Source organism: Schistocerca nitens, chromosome 2 (assembly GCF_023898315.1).
Source record: "Schistocerca nitens isolate TAMUIC-IGC-003100 chromosome 2, iqSchNite1.1, whole genome shotgun sequence".
Lineage (NCBI taxonomy): Eukaryota > Metazoa > Arthropoda > Insecta > Orthoptera > Acrididae > Schistocerca > Schistocerca nitens.
In genome coordinates, this window is record NC_064615.1 from 649,260,622 (window position 1) to 649,280,151 (window position 19,530).

A 19,530-nucleotide genomic window follows, 5' to 3' on the forward strand; every position below is an offset into this window, starting at 1 on the left:
CAGTCGTACATTGTCATCCATAAAAGGAAGTCAGGGCCGAATGGGCTCCTGAAAAAGACACACACGGGGAAGTAATATAGCATCAAAATAACGTTCGCTTGTGAATGTATCGTATTCAAAGATTTGGATGTCGGTACGCCCACGTAGCATTATGCCGCCCCCCACATCCCCCCCCCCCCCCCCCACTGTAATATATGGTCTATCAAAAGCATGAAGTTCGACGGTGCTGGACGTACCCTCATACAGAGAGAGGTGGGGACACGAAATGCACACAGAAACATGTGTGTGTGTGTGCGAGATTAAGTTGATGGGTGGGTGAATGTTCATTTTCATAAAATGTATTGTTTTCGTTCTAATGGTTGTTTATCATCCTTAAACACCTTGTCCAACATTATTTTCGAACATGCCACAGAAACAACGCTGTATGCGGCCAAAACACTCGTCTAATCGTCGTCTAACACATACGATAGGATTCTGTCGTAGTATCTACTTCTGTGTAGGCTTATAGAGACGCCACTCATTCCATTGCTGTTTCAGATTTTGCTCTTATGATATGGCACTTATCTCAGCCGATGTGGCCCTCAGGATCTCAGCAATCGTTTATTGGGCACGTGCTTGGCGACTCAGAGTTCCTGAGATGGGTACTGGTATGCACCGGCAGTCCGTTGTCACTGTAAGCTCTGCACACGCTTCAGCAATCACCTTGCGGCGTGGCAGTGGAATATTATGTGGCACTGGGAATAGAAATCTTGACTTGACCGCGCAGATCGCGAGGATGATACAAAAACCTCTATTAAAAACCTCTCAATCTCGAGGTGTGCTGCTTACCAATGAGACGCATGGCTATTGACATCGAACAGTCGTTAGTGAGCAACATCTGCGGAACCTGCTGAATCTCAGTTGTTCAAGGCTTAGCTAGGCACGCAAGGCTCTGCCTAGGTGGACTTTTATTTCCCTAGCTCCCTAGCTGCTCGTGGGACCGAGATGGAACGCTCAAAGTTTTCTCTTTCTCCTCTCAGCGGAATGGATGGAACATTGGCAGGTTACCAACACCCAGTCTATCAAGAGAACTTGTGGACCCAGTCCTTCAGACTCAGAACTTACACAGAATTTGTCACTGAATAGTCACAGAACTCGTGCTGTCAGTCAGAATGTGTTTTTGATGGTGAAACGGAAAGAGGGCTGTTTTGAGAAGGTTTTGCCTTTTTATATTGAAGAAGGTTTGGAGGGTATTGCAGGTACACTGAAATCCGTCAAGTGATTGCATATGGAACACTATTGGTTGAAACTGGTAGTTCACAACAAGCGACAAACCTCCTGAAAGCTAAATGCCTTGGAGAATATTCCGTAGAAACGGAACTCCACAAAATATTGAACTATAGCAAAGGTGTTGTATCGTGTAGGGATCTCAAAATATTTCCAAGGAGAAACTGAAACATGAGTGAGCTCAAAACGGGTCATTGACGTGCAAAATGTATTGAAAAGGGTGAATAGCGATCTAATAAAATGTCACTCCTTCATCCTTACCTTCAGTAGTGCGAAACTCCCAGAGCATAAAAGGCAGGTTTCCTTCGCCTGTGTTTATGATCCTATGTCTCCAACCCAATGTGCTGTTTTACACTCCTGCATTTTGGGCACACCCCTTTAGGATATAAGGTTGAAGCCACTTATGGCAAATGTGGCTAGACCACCCACAATGAGGTTGGTTGCTCCTCTCCTGCGAAGTATGTAAACTGCTCTGGATATCAACCTGTCTGGAGTAGGGACTGCTGTGTCGTCCTTGAAGAAAGGGAGATTCAGAAGATTAAGACATCGAAACACCGAAGACACGAAGAACATCTGTAAAGCCATGCAGCCTTCCACATTCACTACATCTTTTGCTTCAACCTTTAAGAAGCCTGTTTCGTCAGCCAATGCTTTTACGCAATGGAGCTTGCTTGTGCAAGGACTAGTAACTGCGTTTGTCAGTGCACTTGTCAAGCTGCAGTTGTTTCAGTGCCCATAGCCCTCCTGAGAACATCATATACCATAAAGCCACAGTTGCCACTATTGCGGAGTTCTGCTGCTGCTTCCCACAAAGCCTCTCAGACCAAAAACGCAAATGGCAACCTTCCACCACAGACGAAAACAGGCGGTAGACCTTTGTCCACGTTGATGTCGTTCAACATGAAGGTTCTGCTGCTTCTGTTTCAGAGTCAATAGAATTTGACGTCAGCCCAGGGCAACCATCTTGTCCCAAGGTTGGCCCTCCACTTGTTGTGGGCTCCCCATCCCGGCAGAAAGACAAGGTGAAAGTGAAACCCCCCATGATAAATGATAAATGCCTCCCATGCTACAGTGGATTGTGACTGGGTTCAGGACTCATTTGGAGGAACTGAAATTCCTGGCACAGGCACAGTCCCTGTGCTTGTGTTTATAGGAAAACATTTCAAAGCCATTGACACCCCTATGCTACAGGGCTATACCCCCCCCCCCTCCACCTCCACTGGAGGGATGACCTGACTGGGGAAAGATCCTACGAAGATGTTGCTCTCTCTTTGGTTACTGACCTACAAGCAGTAGCTGTTGCAGTTCTTGTGGGTCAAAAGATCACTCACTATATGCTCCCTGTACTTACTTCCGCAGGATGCAGTAGACTCTGAGATTCTTGCAGGTCTTATTGAACAACTCCCCTGCCCGTTTCTCCTACTGGGTGATTTCAATGTTGGTAATATATTATGGGGCTCAAACTATACTTGCCCAAGAAATCGAGTCTTGGAGAACATCATATGATGTCTCAAGGGCTGTGCATCAACACAGGTAGACACACTCATTCCTCAGCTCCTATTGGGTCATTCTCAGCAGCTGCCATCTCTTTCTGCTCTTTCACCCTTGTGGACTCAGCTCAGAGGGAAATAACTCATGACCTTCATTCCAGCGACTACTTTCTACTATGGATCCACCTACTAGATGGAGGATTGATAGAAAAGAGGCGACACCGAAATGGATGGTGAGTAGGGCTAAGTGCACACTGTTCAGCTATCTGCCTGTGTTGAACACTGCGACAGCCTACAGGAATGGGTAGACCACATCACATGAGTGATCCATCATGCCACTGTCCTGTCGATACCAGAGTCCTCAGATCACCTTAGGAAGCAATCTGTACTTTGGTGGACTTATGAATGCTCTTCAGCAATCTGGATCACATGTGTGATCCTTCAATGGTTTAAATGCTGCCCGACAGCAGAAAATCTCACAGATTTTCGAGTTGCGAGAACCAGTGCTCGACGCGTGATTAAGGAGAGCAAGAAAAGGTTATGGCAAGCATTCCTGGACTCAACCGTTCCACTTGTTCTACAAAAGTATGATAAGTTATGCGGAGGATTTTCCCACAGTCATTTACCAGTAGCAGCAGTGCTGAAATAGGGATGTCTCCAAACAACGCCCAGATATATCGCTAAGACGATGGCAGAGCATTTTGCAGCAACTACAGCCAATTCCGGCCAGGATCTGGCGTTTCGTATGTACCGTGCAACTGCAGAGAGGAGCGAGATGGACTTTGAATCACACAATTCTGAGTCTTACAACTACACTTTATCCATATGGGAGCTGGAATTGGCACTGTCTGAGACTCGTGATACTGCATCTGCTCACGACCAAATTCGATACTGCATGCTTCGACATTTTCCAGCAGCGTCAAAGGAAATTCTCCTCGAATGTTTTAATCTTCTATGGCAGACAAGCAACTTTCCCAAGTGCTAGAGAAAGGCAATTCTGATACCTCTCCTCAGACCAGAAAAGGACTGCACGTCTCCCAGTAGTTATAATAGCGTCGCCTTAACAAACTGCGTAGGAAGACCTTGGAGTGAATGGCTAACCGTCGCCTGGTCTGGCTGTTAGAGACCAAGCAACTCCTTAGCGGATGTCAGTGTGGGTTCCTGAGATTTCGGTCCACTGTCAACAATCTGACCCTGCTAAAAGTGGCTATTCAGCAGGCTTTCCTATGTAAACATCACTGTCTCGGTATATTCTTCGATATCAGTAAGACAAATGACATTATTTGGATAAACAGTATTCTCGTGAAGCTCCATCAATGGGTCTTTCATGGGCTCCTGTCCGTTTTCATGTGGTCCCTCATGTCTGAGAGCTTTTGGTCTTGAGTTGGTGACTTGCTGTCAGATCGTTTTGATCAGTAGAATGGTGTTCCTCAGGGTAGTGTTGTGGCTGTTACCCTCTTTGTCACAGCCATTAACAGTATCACATCTACGGTAAGGGGTCCTGTACAGTGCTCCTTATTTGTGAACAATTTTGCTGTTTTCTGTTCATCTTAAACTGTACTGAGCTGTGAAGATGGGTTTTCAGTTTTCTGCAGATGAGTGTGTGTGCGTTAAGTTCCATCATTCTAGTTGTAGTTTTAATTTACCTGACTTGCGTATGAGGGACACAATTCTGCATTTTAAAGACTCATTAAGGTGTCTGGGCTTCATTTTTGACTCCAAACTATCGTGGTACCACGCCTCAGAGACCTGAAAGCCAGAACCCAGAAGGCACTGAATGTCTTTAAGTGTCTTAGTCACAGATCTTGGGAAGCAGACACGCCACGTCTGCTCCAGTTTTATGGGGCTTTTGTGCATTCACGTCTAGTATATAGATGCACAGTGTATATAGCTGAGGCCTTCTTACCTGAAGATTATTGACGATATTCACCGGTGTGGGGCCGTACCAGATAGGGTTGATAGAAGAGAGAGAGAAGATCCAACGGAGAGCAGCGCGCTTCGTTACAGGATCATTTAGTAATCGCGAAAGCGTTACGGAGATGATAGATAACCTCCTGTGGGAGACTGCAAGAGAGACGCTCAGTAGCGCGGTATGGGCTTTTGTTGAAGTTTCGAGAACATAACTTCACCGAGGGGTCAAGCAGAGACCATGAGGATAAAATCAGAGAGGTTAGAGCACACACAGAGGCATACCGACAATCTTTCTTTCCACGAACAATACGAGACTGGAATAGAAGGGAGAACCGATAGCGGTACTCAAGGTACCCTCCGCCACACACAGTCAGGTGGCTTGCGGAGTATGGGTGTAGATCTAGATAAGAGGATTAGGCCAGCCACAGGTGCTTACAGGACCAGCCCCTTACCCAGTCTGTGTGCTGAGATTGCAGAATCACCACTCACCATCCGACGGCAGCTCCTCATCATGCGTCAAGCATGTAAGTTGTTCACAGCTCCGACTTCACGCGCATATCATACTGTTACTTTTCCACTTCTGGAACGCCTTTTCTCCAACTATTCACGAGCTACAACGCCTTTTGGGATCCACGTGCAGTGCGTGCTGGAGTCACTTGGTGCGTAGCATTTACAAATCCCAAATCCAGGGTTTTAACCACTTGCCACCATGGTTACTGCCGAGGCCCAGTATAATTTTAGATTTGGTTCGCTGCAGGAGCTGTTTCTGCTTTTAATGCGATAATTTCTGACATTTGAAATGAGCATGACAATTAATTATGTAGCTGTCCGCATGGATGGGTCTAAATAGGGGGACTCCGTTGGTTGCTCTGTTGTTCGCCAGAACGTGTCCTCAAGGTCCGATTGCCTCGAGACCTGACTTTTCTTTGCGGAATTATATGTGATCTTCCGGGCACTAGAGCAGATGAGAAGCTCTTTAAGTGCTAATCTGCTCCGATTCTCTGAGTGCCCTTCGTTCCCTGCAGCGCTTGTACGTAGCAGATAAAGCAGGCAAGAATGTCCTGGCCACCCTCCTCCAACTACAGCGACTCGGGAAGGAGATGTCCCTGTGCTGGATACCAGGACACATGAGTGTTGCAGGGAACGAAAGAGTCGATCTGGCAGCCAAGAACGCTTGTCGCGATCCTCAGTCATTTCAGTGTTCTATCCCCCTGCACGCTATAGCCTCGCTGTTGAAATACAGTGTGTTGCATCGATGGGAGGATGAGGGACTGGAAGTGAAAGACAATAAGCTCCGTCTAATAAAGTCCACGACGCGTACAAGGCGTACCTCCTTCCTGCCACATCGGCGAGACGAGGTCCTCCTTACTCCTCTTCGCATAGGCCACACCCCTATGATGCATGCCTTCTTGTTCTGGCGAGAGGACCTTCCAATGTGTCGTGCTTGTGGCGTACAGATCACAGAGCACTATATTTTATTAAACTTTTTTTGTTTTCCGACTGAAGGGCTCTAGAAGATTTACCAATAGACCTGCCCTCTGTTTTAAGTAACGTTCAAACGAATGTGGTGTGAGTTTTAAGGTTCTATTTCAGGGATATATTCTTAGTGTGTTAACAGGATGACTGGCTCTCCCAATTTTTTTGTAAGTGGTCAGCCAGTCACGTTTCCCCATGCTTTTCTTTTAGCTCCTCCATGGTTTTATTTCTGTTTTAATCCCATATATAGCACTTTTCATTCTTTCTCTGTTGTCTTAAGGCGAGTGAGAGAGAGTGATAATCTAGATCAAAGAAACTGATGTGAGAGTGAGTGAATGACTGTCATTTTATACGCTTCCTTCTCACTGTGTGACAACAATTTTAGTCATATTCTCCACACTCATTTCTTTTTATATGTGTAAGGACGCTGACAGCCTCGGTACTGAGCGTCCATAATCTCCAAACAAACACACATACTCTCAGGTGGTGTGAAGATTACTCACAAGAAAGTTCCTCACTCGCACTCACAGCGCGCTGAAGCGAGTTTACAGACGCTGCGCAATAGGTCTGAATGTTTTCATAGACCGATGGGGAATCAATCTCGTTTCGATTTTTGTCAATCTACATCTACATCTACATCCATACTCCGCAAGCCACCTGACAGTGTGTGGCGGAAGGTACTTTGAGTGCCTCTGTCGGTTCTCCCTTCTATTCCAGTCTCGTATTGTTCGTGGAAAGAAAGATTGTCGGTATGCCTCTGTGTGGGCTCTAATCTCTCTGGTTTTATCCTCATGGTCTCTTCGCGAGATATACGTAGGAGGGAGCAATATGCTGCTTGACCCCTCGGTGAAGTTATGTTCTCGAAACTTCAACAAAAGCCCGTACCGAGCTACTGAGCGTCTCTCCTGTAGAGTCTTCCACTGGAGTTCATTTATCATCTCCATAACACTTTCGCGATTACTAAATGATCCTGTATCGAAGCGCGATGCTCTCCGTTGGATCTTCTCTATCTCTTCTATCAACCCTTTCTGGTACGGATCCCACACTGGTGAGCAATATTCAAGCAGTGGGCGAACAAGTGTACTGTAACCTACTTCCTTTGTTTTCGGATTGCATTTCCTTAGGATTCTTCCAATGAATCTCAGTCTGGCATCTGCTTTACCGACGATCAAATTTACATGATCATTTCATTTTAAATCACTCCTAATGCCTACTCCCAGATAATTTATGGAATTAACTGCTTCCAGTTGCTGACCTGCTACGAGTATATTGTAACTAAATGATAAAGGATCTTTCTTTCTATGTATTCGCAGCACATTACACTTGTCTACATTGAGATTCCATTGCCATTCCCTGCAACATGCGTCAATTCGTTGCAGATCCTTCTGCATTTCAGTACAATTTTCCATTGTTACAGCCTCTCGATATACTACTGTATCATCCGCAAAAAGCCTCAGTGAACTTCCGATGTCACCCACAAGGTGATTTATGTATATTGTGAATAGCAACGGTCCTATGACACTCCCCTGCGGCACACCTGAAATCACTCTTACTTCGGAAGACTTCTCGCCATTGAGAATGAAATGCTGCATTCTGTTATCTAGGAACTCTTCAATCCAATCACACAATTGGTCTGATAGTCCATGTGCTCTTACTTTGTTCATTAAACGACTGTGGGTAACTTTACCGAACGCCGTGCGGAAGTCAAGAAACACGGCATCTACCTAGGAACCCGTGTCTATGGCCCTCTGACTCTCGTGGACGAATAGCGCGAGCTGGGTTTCACACGACCGTCTTTTTCGAAACCCATGCTGATTCCTACAGAGTAGGTTTCTAGTCTCCAGAAAAGTCATTATACTCGAACATAATACGTGTTCCAAAATTCTACAACTGATCGACGTTAGAGATATAGGTCTATAGTTCTGCACATCTGTTCGACGTCCCTCTTGAAAACGGGGATGACCTGTGCCCTTTTCCAATCCTTTGGAACGCTACGCTCTTCTAGAGACCTACGGTACACCGCTGCAAGTAGGGGGCAAGTTCCTTCGCGTATTCTCCTACGATCTCGAATTACTTCGAGCAGATAGTTAGAGAACCAACTCGTGAAGCTAACGTTTTAGACCTCATAGCAACAAATAGACCGGAACTTTTCGACTCCGTGAATGTAGAAGAGGGTATCAGTGACCATAAGTCAGTGGTTGCATCAATGACTACAAGTGTAATAAGAAATGCCAAGAAAGGAATGAAAATATATTTGCTTAACAAGAGTGATAGGGCACAAATCGCAGAATATCTGAGTGACCACCATCAAACGTTCATTTCTGAGGAAGAGGATGTGGAACAAAAATGGAAAAAATTCAGAAACATCGTCCAGTACGCCTTAGATAAGTTCGTACCGACTAAGGTCCAAAGCGAGGGGAAAGATCCACCGTGGTATAACAATCATGTACGAAAGGTACTACGGAAACAAAGAAAGCTTCATCATAGGTTTAAGAGTAGTCGAATCATAGCTGATAAGGAAAAGCTGAACGAAGCGAAAAAGAGCGTAAAGAGAGCAATGAGAGAAGCATTCAACGAATTCGAACATAAAACATTGGCAAACAATCTAAACAAGAACCCTAAAAAGTTTTGGTCATATGTAAAATCGGTAAGCGGATCTAAATCCCCTATTCAGTCACTTGTTGACCACGATGGCACCGAAACAGAGGACGACCGAAGAAAGGCAGAAATACTGAATTCAGTGTTCCGAAACTGTTTCACTGCGGAAAATCGTAACACGGTCCCTGACTTCAGCCGTCGCATGGACGCCAAAATGGAAAATATTGAAATAAACGATATCGGAATTGAAAAACAACTGCTATCACTTAGTAGCGGAAAAGCATCCGGACCAGACGAGATACCCGTAAGATTCTACAGTGATTATGCTAAAGAACTTGCCCCCTTTCTATCAGCAATTTATCGTAGATCTCTGGAAGAACGTAAAGTACCTAGCGACTGGAAGAAAGCGCAGGTCGTTCCCATTTTCAAGAAGGGTCATAAATCAGATGCGAATAATTATAGGCCTATTTCGCTTACGTCAATCTGTTGTAGAATAATGGAACATGTTTTATGTTCTCGTATTATGACGTTTTTAGATAATACAAATCTCCTTCATCATAACCAACATGGATTCCGCAAACAGAGATCATGTGAAACCCAGCTCGCCCTATTTGTCCAAGAAATTCACAGTGCCGTAGACACTGGCGAGCAGATTGATGCCGTATTCCTGGACTTCAGGAAGGCATTTGATACGGTTCCGCACTTACGTTTAGTGAAAAAAATACGAGCTTACGGAATATCGGACCAGGTTTGTGATTGGATTCAGGATTTCCTAGAAGAAAGAACACAACATGTCATTCTTAACGGTTCAAAATCTGCAGATGTAGAGGTAATTTCGGGAGTACCGCAAGGAAGCGTGATAGGACCTTTATTGTTTACAATATACATAAATGACTTAGTTGACAACATCGGTAGCTCCGTGAGGCTATTTGCAGATGACACGGTTGTCTACAAGAAAGTAGCAACATCAGAAGACTCGTACGTACTCCAGGAAGACCTGCAGAGGATTAATGAATGGTGCGACAGCTGGCAGCTTTCCCTAAACGTAGATAAATGTAATATAATGCGCATACATAGGGGCAGAAATCCATTCCAGTACGATTATGCCATAGGTGGTAAATCATTGGAAGCGGTAACGACCGTAAAATACTTAGGAGTTACTATCCGGAGCGATCTGAAGTGGAATGATCACATAAAACAAATAGTGGGAAAAGCAGGCGCCAGGTTGAGATTCATAGGAAGAATTCTAAGAAAATGTGACTCATCGACGAAAGAAGTAGCTTACAAAACGCTTGTTCGTCCGATTCTTGAGTATTGCTCATCAGTATGGGACCCTTACCAGGTTGGATTAATAGAAGAGATAGACATGATCCAGCGAAAAGCAGCGCGATTCGTCATGGGGACATTTAGTCAGCGCGAGAGCGTTACGGAGATGCTGAACAAGCTCCAGTGGCGGACACTTCAAGAAAGGCGTTACGCAATACGGAGAGGTTTATTATCGAAATTACGAGAGAGCACATTCCGGGAAGAGATGGGCAACATATTACTACCGCCCACATATATCTCGCGTAATGATCACAACGAAAAGATCCGAGAAATTAGAGCAAATACGGAGACTTACAAGCAGTCGTTCTTCCCACGCACAATTCGTGAATGGAACAGGGAAGGGGGGATCAGATAGTGGTACAATAAGTACCCTCCGCCACACACCGTAAGGTGGCTCGCGGAGTATAGATGTAGATGTAGATGTAGATGTAGATCTCTCAATTCTGGGCGATCCTCTGGATCCTTTGCAGATCGGTTTTTTCGAGCCAACGCATAACTGTATGGCTGCGATGAGGTGATGGTCAACAAATGGAATATGATGCCAAGTTCCATCGCCGCGAATAACTCAAATCCATATAGCGTAACTAACCTGCAGTGGGCATGAAAACGTTTTATCTCCCTGCGCACGTCAGTTTCTCATTCTTAAAGACGACTCACAAGTGTCGGCTGCAAGCAGATAAGCAGTAGTGGATTTTTACATATCGGACATCACTGATGTCAGCGACTCAGCGGTTTATAAAACACTGTCCATATGATAAGGGCGTTAAAGGGTTTTTTGTTTTCTCTGCAGTGTTATCTCGCCAACAGTTTTTACATTTTCAGGTTGTCCGATACGCTCCTGCGTGGCAAGATTATTCAGATGTTCTGCGACGCTGCTGACTGTACCGACCACATAGCGCTCCGATAGCCCTGCACGTGTGACTCCGTAAGTCATTATCTACGATCTCTACGCAAGTGTTGACAAGCAGGCATTCTTCTCGTGAAACTCCGCCGTCTATGCTGTTCTGTATAAGCAATTTCTACTGCCAGTAACTACTGATCTAGTAATTAAATATTTACTTTTTCCCTTGACCTTCTGACAAATTAATTGTGTCAGCAGTTTCTTAAAGTCTCATTCTGTCTGCTTGGTTGTGCTGCAGCGGGTAACATTTCACTGAATATTTCATCAGCAATGGCTTTAAAGCTATCGTGGCACCATGCATAGTAATACTGTTTAGATTATAGTTGGTAAGAGTCTTATTTATATCACACAGCGCATCTTCTACATCGTGACTAACATTTATTTGAGGAAAATAAACATAAAGATATTTTTGTGATAATTTTTCAACACAGTACCCCTTAGTTACGCTTACAGGCCGGTCTTCCAGTTGTTTGATTCCGTAGCTAACACCTTCCCTGAATGTTCTGCAAGTATTCAAAATAAGTTTATGTTATAGCTACCTGCTACTCATTCTGAGGAAATACTTGTTGCAACATAATCCCCTTAGCATTAGAGAGAAATGTAAGTTCTGTAGAAGTGAATTTCTTAAATGACTATGTCAGAAGATGTCTGCACTTGAGCTTGTATCCATGCCACCAGCTACTTGCATCTTTATTCCCTAAGAATGAACTGCATGTACAACCCTGATCTTCAACAGTGCCCTATTAGATGGGTGCAAATCCCTATATGTATCGATAACATACTACATATGTAATCAGTTCCGTTATCTACAAAACACTTCAAGTAGTTTTATCCATATTAAATCACGAAAATATTAAATATAATTCTCTATCATTTCGTACAAATTGTAGTGACTGTTAGTGAGAAAAACACCTGAACGTTTAATTAAGAGCCAAAATAATGCAGTCGTGAAATAAGTCAGACCTGTGGCCTCATTATCATCCCTCAACGTACGGTTTTCGCTGTGACCTTCCGCAGTATAACAGAAGGGTTGAGACAAGTTTACCGTAATACACTCGTAGATTGTCATTTTTGGATGCTAATGTTATTATTGCCTGCACATATATTGTCTAGCCTCTCTTTCTCTGCACGGACCACCAACCTTACGGAAGGGGGATGCCTTGAGTAGCTTAATATGTGGAGAAGTCAGACTAAAGTATGTTTCTCGAAGAGAGGCAGCCAGCCTTTTCAGTAGTCATGAATATAATGTCGTTGGATGATCCTTTCAGCTCTTTTATTCACCCTGTTTCATTCACACGAACGATTTCGAAATTATGCAGTTTCAATTTCACATGCGTTTGCGACAGTCTAACTCAACCAAAACAATGAAGTACATAAAGTGATCCAAGACCACATCGAAAACCAGTGGTGCTACGTACAAAGAAACAAATTATTAGAAACAGCTCTTTCGACAACTGCACTGATGTCGAAGTCAGCACACCACAGGACCAATTCATAATCCACTGTAAGCACAAAGTATACCAGTCCTTTGCTTGCGTCCAGTGTGAATGTCAAACATAGAGTAATCGAAGTCTCATGCTTGTCTCCTACTCCCCCCCCCCAAACCCCCTCCCCCCAAAAAGAGAAAACAAACTACTTTACATTTGAACTATATACCATCAATGAAACAGCTTAGTGAATTATCATCTATACACGAAGATGAATAACACCGAAATAGACCAAAATGTTTTTGTAATGTTGGTACTGTGGCATAGCTGAAACTAAAAAGCAGCTACAGCTGTTGTTATATTATCCAAGGGAATGCAGCTGTATCATGTACTGTTTCTCCTGGGTGGACTTGGGTTTAAAAAAATGTAAACGAAATATTACGATGAATTTTATAAATAATCGGCAAGTACGCCAAAGAAGAAGAGATAGAACTACAATGGACATGTTATTCCACGGACTCTTGCGCTTATATGCATGAACTATCTTTCCTTTGTCTTTCACTTATCTTATCTGCTTGGATTCCGACCTAAGAGGACGTTCTTGTGTAAAGCTCATCTTGCTGTACCAGCTGATAATGTAAGTTGTACTTAATACCCGAAAAATACAATGGTTATTTTTTCAAAAGAATTTGTGTATGTGGTCAATCAATTGGTAGTCTGATACCTGGATTGTCTTAAGTAGGTATGGGCCTTAACAAAGAATTTTCATTGTTAGGCGCCATCTTAGAAACATCTTTAACATTTTTCTTTCAGCTCATCTACGAGACGTGCCGTCGGTTAGGACAATTAACCTTATTTCAGATCCCACGACACCGGAGGCAGCTACTAATAATTTAACAATTTTACTTACAGATTTTCTTTATCTGACGAGATAACAACCCAGGCAGAAAAGGTCTGGTCACAGGATTCCAGTTCCATTATAGGATTTCATTTGTAGATGCTACTCTTGTTATCTTATATTGGGGAATCAAGACGAAACCACGATGTTAAGCTACGTATTGCAGTAGTGTACATCGAGCAGGCTTGGCAAATATTCTCTGGTGCAATAAGCACACGATTTCTCACGAGCCTGGAATAATATCTGTAGTGTTGGGTAAATAAGAAAAGGACAATTAATTATGGACGATTACGTAACTACCCTGAGAACTGAGCTAGTTTACTGAGTGCTTATACACGTCGGACTAAATTAAACAACATATTACTCTGTTAATAATATTCCTACATTAGTTATTTCTCTTTTATGCTGACCCATTGCATTAATATGTGTTTCTTTTTTATATAGGTCACGGCTCGTATTCATTCTATTACATTACACTGATAGCAAAGAAAAAGAGTCAGAAATAATTTTTATTTTATTACATTACAACCATATGGCACCGTCTTGGATAAAATATTCTGGATTTAAAGCAGTCCTCTATGTGGATCTCCAGATGGTGACTAATAAAATGAATATCATCTTCAGAAAAAGGGAAAACCTGGCGTTGTATAGCTCGGATTATGCACTGTTAGGTACCTTAAGCGAGCAGGTAGATTAGCTAACTTGTAAATAGAAATGAAGGGATTGAAGTTAGATACAGTGGAAATTGTGGTATCTCGTATCGATACCACCCCATGGGCGTCGTTAAGTTGGTAATGGAACTGGAAGTTCCGTTCGACGGCGACAGCGGTCGCACGAGTTCGGGCCGACCACGCCCACTGAACCGCGCCTCCACGGGCTCCGGACTACGAGCTCCACAACATGGGGCGTCTGCACTTGGAGCTGGTACGCTACGACCCTTCGTTCATGCGTAGGACAGCGAGTCTCGTCCCATTTGCTTTTATATGGGCTGGACTCTAGTTCTTGCTGCTTATTTGTAATGAGTCTTTGTTCACTTGGAGGAATACAAGTTAAGCAGATCATCTGTTTGTTATGTTAATTTATTCACTAATCATTTCTGCTCCTGTCCACATTTCCTACGACCACTGTTGCCGCGCCACTCTGTAGCATGCCTCTCCTTGCCTAAAAATGACGGCGAGAGTAAGGAAACTAAGTACGTTGTGGATAATGGTTGTATATTAATCTGCCTTTCAACATTATATAGGTAGACTTTTGAGGTGTAATAGACAGTTTTCGTAGTCTGAAACATCCCTGAACTGCATCCAGTAGAACTTCCACGTTCGTTTCTTGATTACTGTTTCTTGTTGCGAGTGACAGATAGAAGGAGATCATCAGCATGTGCAGTTAGGTCCAATTAGTTTTTCTTTATTCTAAAGGACTTCTGGATTTTGATTCCCAGAACGCTGGCTCAACAAGTGAGTTCTTAGGTTTGTCATTTGTAATTGTTTTGGTCAAATTCTTGTTGAGACTCGAAGGAGTCACTTCATTAAGTGCCTACAAGTCTAGAGGCAGGCAAAATACCAAAGCAGGATGGCTAGACGAGAAATGCAAGAATGTAGAAACGTGTATAAAGAGAGGAAAGACAGATACTGCCTACAGGAAACTAAAAGACAAACTTCATGAACTGAAACGTCTCTATAGAATCATTTCATAATACATTTGACCAATTTTAATTTTTTCCCGTCTCATTTTCTGCACCGCTTATCCCCGGTGTACTTCTTTAAACTGACCTAGAAAGACTGAGCAGTTGGATTGAAATAAAATCAATAATTATACGGCATTTTGGTGCAAGCAGCTTGTGCTCTGCCTCAGAGTTTTTATATACTGTGTAATTTAATCACCTATCCCATGTAGTCCATGTCCATATTTGTGGAATAACATCCTATATTATCGTGTTTCCTCCTCTACCTTGTCTTTTGTGTGAATGACTGAGAGAGTATTTGTGTCTTTTCGGGTTTACAAGGCATGCTTTCCGGCTGCTGATGGTACAGGGTAATCAACTTAATGTTCCTTACCTGGGCAAAGAGGTCTATCCCCCGTGCGTGTGTGTGTGTGTGTGTGTGTGTGTGTGTGTGTGTGTGTGTGTGCGCCTTGACTGTTTGTTATGTTGGTGGTTGAAACGACCCATCTGGTCTTTTCCATTTCACTTGCGTGTTTCTCTGGGAGCTACCGCTGAGGAGGCAATCTGCTGCTGGCTTTGGTGAGTTCGGTTCGTAGTTCTGAAGCGCCAACTCGCTACTTTAATGTCGTTGTGAGTGTGTAAGTTCTTCAGCCTGACGGAAGGGTTTTATGTTTTTTTTTCCAGGATGTGTTCAGTTAAAAAAATAATGCTTCGCTGATGTTAGGGAATTCGATTTGTTCAGTATTCTGGGTTTGCTCTGTTCCTTTGGAACACTGTGGTGTGGAGTGTTCTCCGCGTAATGAGTAGGCCAAGTTAGAGCGATCTTTACCTTGTGTTCGTGTGAAAATAATTGTGTGTTCGTGTGCGTGTGTTTCTTTCTATTCTAATTCATCGATCTTTTCTTGCCGCAGATTATAGTGTGCTTAGATACACCGATTTCCACCTGTGATTACTTACATCTGAGTCACGTATTCCTCGTTCAGTGAGTCGTCAGCTCAGGTTTCTGTATTACACCACGTGATCCTAATCAGACTGAATGACCGGCATCTAACTTTTTATTTGAGAATCTATACTTTTATAGTTTTGGGATATTTTATTTACCCCTTTTGTTTCTGGGGGCCAAGTGTTGCGTGACCCAGCTGCCCAATCCTCGTTGATCTGTTGGATGTTCTTCAAGATATAATCTAACCTGTGTAATCCTGTACTCTTTATTGAGTGTTTTCCTGATCTCTCTCTGTTTTGCTTAAGGTGTGCTCGATCAGTGATTTATTCACCCATGTGTCCTTTCCGTTTCATCATATATTGTGGGCACCAATTCCTGTACCATATACTTATATGAGTAAAACTGTTTCAGTCGATATAAATCACTTTCCTGTAATTGTAAGCTTATGTTGATAGTTAACTTCTCTGCGATCTTTATCGTCTTGTGTGAATCCAACCTGAGCGTTATTTTAAGTTGACCTGGTCACTTGTTTTATGCTCAGGCACCAACTGGCTATTGAGGTAGAACGTTCCACCTTGCTTCTCAAGTGTGAATTGAAAAATAAATGTTATCATTGAAAACTAATATCATATGTCCCGCCGTTTTCTTTCTGACTTACCAAATAGTCACCTTCATTGCAAAATATAGTGGGACGAAAGCTTATGTTTTTTCAAAATATCTCAGTGTTGTTTTTACAAGCTGCACAAGGTGGCGATGATAGCAATGAAACGTAATCTGGGAGGGAATCCTCACCACTGGAGTGCACAATCCAGTTTTATTTATTTGCTACATACCTTATCGTGTGAATACTTGATTTTGGATAACTTGAGTGGATTAATTTAAAGCCTTTTATTTTCATTGTGTAGTCACACAAAATTTTCCATTTCAGTTTGACCTTTACTGCGTAAAGAAGGACTTGGGCTGGTGGTGATCATGTAATTTGTAATAGTTCATACCTTACGTGAGTGGCTTACATAGCGATAGTGCATACGCACTTAACATGTGTAGCAGTGGCACTAGAGCTCTAATGGCAAACCAGAACAAAGCAAAAAAGGGTAAGCTTAAAGGTGGAAGGAATACATAGAAGTGCGATACAAGTAAAACGAATTTGAAACACAACCATAGAAAGAGAAGGGTAAGTAGATGAAGTTGATATACGTTAATGCGAGAAGAATTTGAAAGAGAACTGAAAGAGCTAAGTCGAAATAAGGCCCCGAGTGTAGAAGACATTCGTTTAGAATTACTGAGCACTCCACGACAGCCAGCCACGTCAAAACTGTCCCACTTGGTGTGCAAGATAAGTGAGACAGTGGAAATAACATTAGACTTCAAGAAGAATGTAATAATCCCAGTTCCAAAGAAGGTATGTGCTGGCAGGTGTGAATATTACCGAACCTTCAGTTTAATAACTCATGGTTGTGAAGTACTCAGTCGAATTGTTTACAGAAGAATGAAAAAACTCGGGGAAGATCGGTTTGGATTCCGGATAAATGTAGGAACGACTTCTTTTAGAAGATAGACTGAAGAAAGCAACCCTACAATTATAGAATTTGTAGATTTATGGAAAGCTTTTAAAAATGTTGACTGGAATACATTCATTGAAATTCTGAAGGTAACAGGGATAAAATACAGGGAGTGAAAGGTTATTTACAAATTGTACAGAAAACAGATGGCAGTTAGTGTGAGTCGAGGGGCATGAAAGGGAAACAGTAGTGGAATGTCAGATCCCTTAATCGGGCAGGTAGGATAGAAAATTTAAAAAGGGAAATGGATAGGTTAAAGTGAGATATAGTGGGAATTAGTGAAGTTCGGTGGCAGGAGGAACAAGACTTTTAGTCAGGTGAATACAGTGTTATAAACACAAAATCAAATAGGGGTAATGCAGGAGTAGGTTTAATAATGAATAAGAAAATAAGAATGCACGTAAGCTACTACAAGCAGCATAGTGAACGCATTATTGTGGCCAAGATAGACACGAAGCCCACGCCTACTACAGTACAAGTTTATATGCCAAATAGCTCTGCAGATGATGGAGAAATTGATGAAATGTATGATGAGATAAAAGAAATTATTCAGGTAGCGAAGGAAGACGAAAATTTAATAGCCATGGGTGACTGGAATTCGAGAGTAGGCAAAGGGAGAGAAGGAATCATAGTAGGTGAATATGGATTAGGGGTACAAAATGAAAGAGGAAGCCGTCTGGTAGAATTTTGCACAGAGCATAACTTAATCATAGTTAACATTTGGTTCAAGAATCATAAAAGAAGGTTGTATACATGGAAGAATCCTGGAGATACTGACAGGTTTCGGATAGAATATGTAATGGTAAGACAGAGATTTAGGAACCAGGTTTTAAATTGTAAGACATTTCCAGGGGCAGACGTGGACCCTGACCACAATCTATTGGTTATGAACTGTAGATTAAAACTGAAGAAACTGCAAAAAGGTGGGAATTTAAGGAGATGGGACCTGGATAAACTGACTAAACCAGAGAGTGTACAGAGTTTCAGGGAGAGCACAACGGAAAAATTGACAAGAGTGGGGGAAAGAAATACAGCTGAAGAAGAATGGGCAGCTCTGAGGGATAAAGTAGTGAAGGCAGCAGAGGATCAAGTAGGTAAAAAGACGAGGGCTAGTAGAAATCCTTGGGTAACAGAAGAAATATTGAATTTAATTGATGAAAGGAGAAAATATAAAAACGCAGTAAATGAAGCAGGCAAAAAGGAATACAAACGTCTCAAAAAGGAGATCGAAAGGAAGTGCAAAATGGCTAAGCAGGGATGGCTAGAGGACAAATGTAAGGATGTAGAGGCTTATCTCACTAGGGGTATGATAGATACTGCCTACAGGAAAATTAGAGAGACCTTTGGAGAAAAGAGAACCACTTGTATGAATATCAAGAGCTCAGATGGAAACCCAGTTCTAAGCAAAGAAGGGAAAGCAGAAAGGTGGAAGGAGTATACAGAGGGTCTATACAAGGGCGATGTACTTGAGGACAATATTATGGAAATGGAAGAGGATGTAGATGAAGATGAAATGGGAGGTACGATACTGTGTGAAGAGTTTGACAGGACATTGAAAGACCTGAGTGGAACCAAGGCCCCGGGAGTAGACAACATTCCATTAGAACTACTGACAGCCTTGGGGGAGCCAGTCCTGACAAAACTCTACCACCTGGTGAGCAAGATGTATGAGACAGGCGAAATACTCTCAGACTTCAAGAAGAATATAATAATTCCAATACCAAAGAAAGAAGGTGTTGACAACTGAGAAAATTACCGAACTATCAGTTTAGTAAGTCACAGCTGCAAAATACTAACGCGAATTCTTTACAGACGAATGGAAAAACTGGTAGAAGTCGACCTTTTGGAAGATCAGTTTGGATTCTGTAGAAATGTAGGAACACGTGAGGCAATACTGACCCTACGACTTATCTTAGAAGAAAGACCAAGGAAAGGCAAACCTACGTTTCTAGCATTTGTAGACTCAGAGAAAGCTTTTGACAATGTTGACTGGAATACTCTCTTTCAAATTCTAAAGGAGGCAGGGGTGAAATAAAGGGAGCGAAAGGCTATTTACAATTTGTACAGAAACC

The 19,530-nt window shown here is 42.7% G+C and overlaps 1 protein-coding gene across 5 annotated transcripts in view; it reads left to right on the forward strand.

Moving 5' to 3' along the window:
- Positions 1–19,530, forward strand: part of LOC126236761 (clavesin-2-like) — a 600,452-nt gene that overhangs the window by 51,497 nt on the left and 529,425 nt on the right. For all 5 annotated transcript variants that reach the window (XR_007544982.1, XM_049946311.1, XM_049946312.1 and 2 more), the window contains exon 2: positions 10,890–10,992. The gene's annotated coding sequence lies outside the window, so the exon portion shown is untranslated. The remainder of the gene's footprint in view (positions 1–10,889; positions 10,993–19,530) is intronic.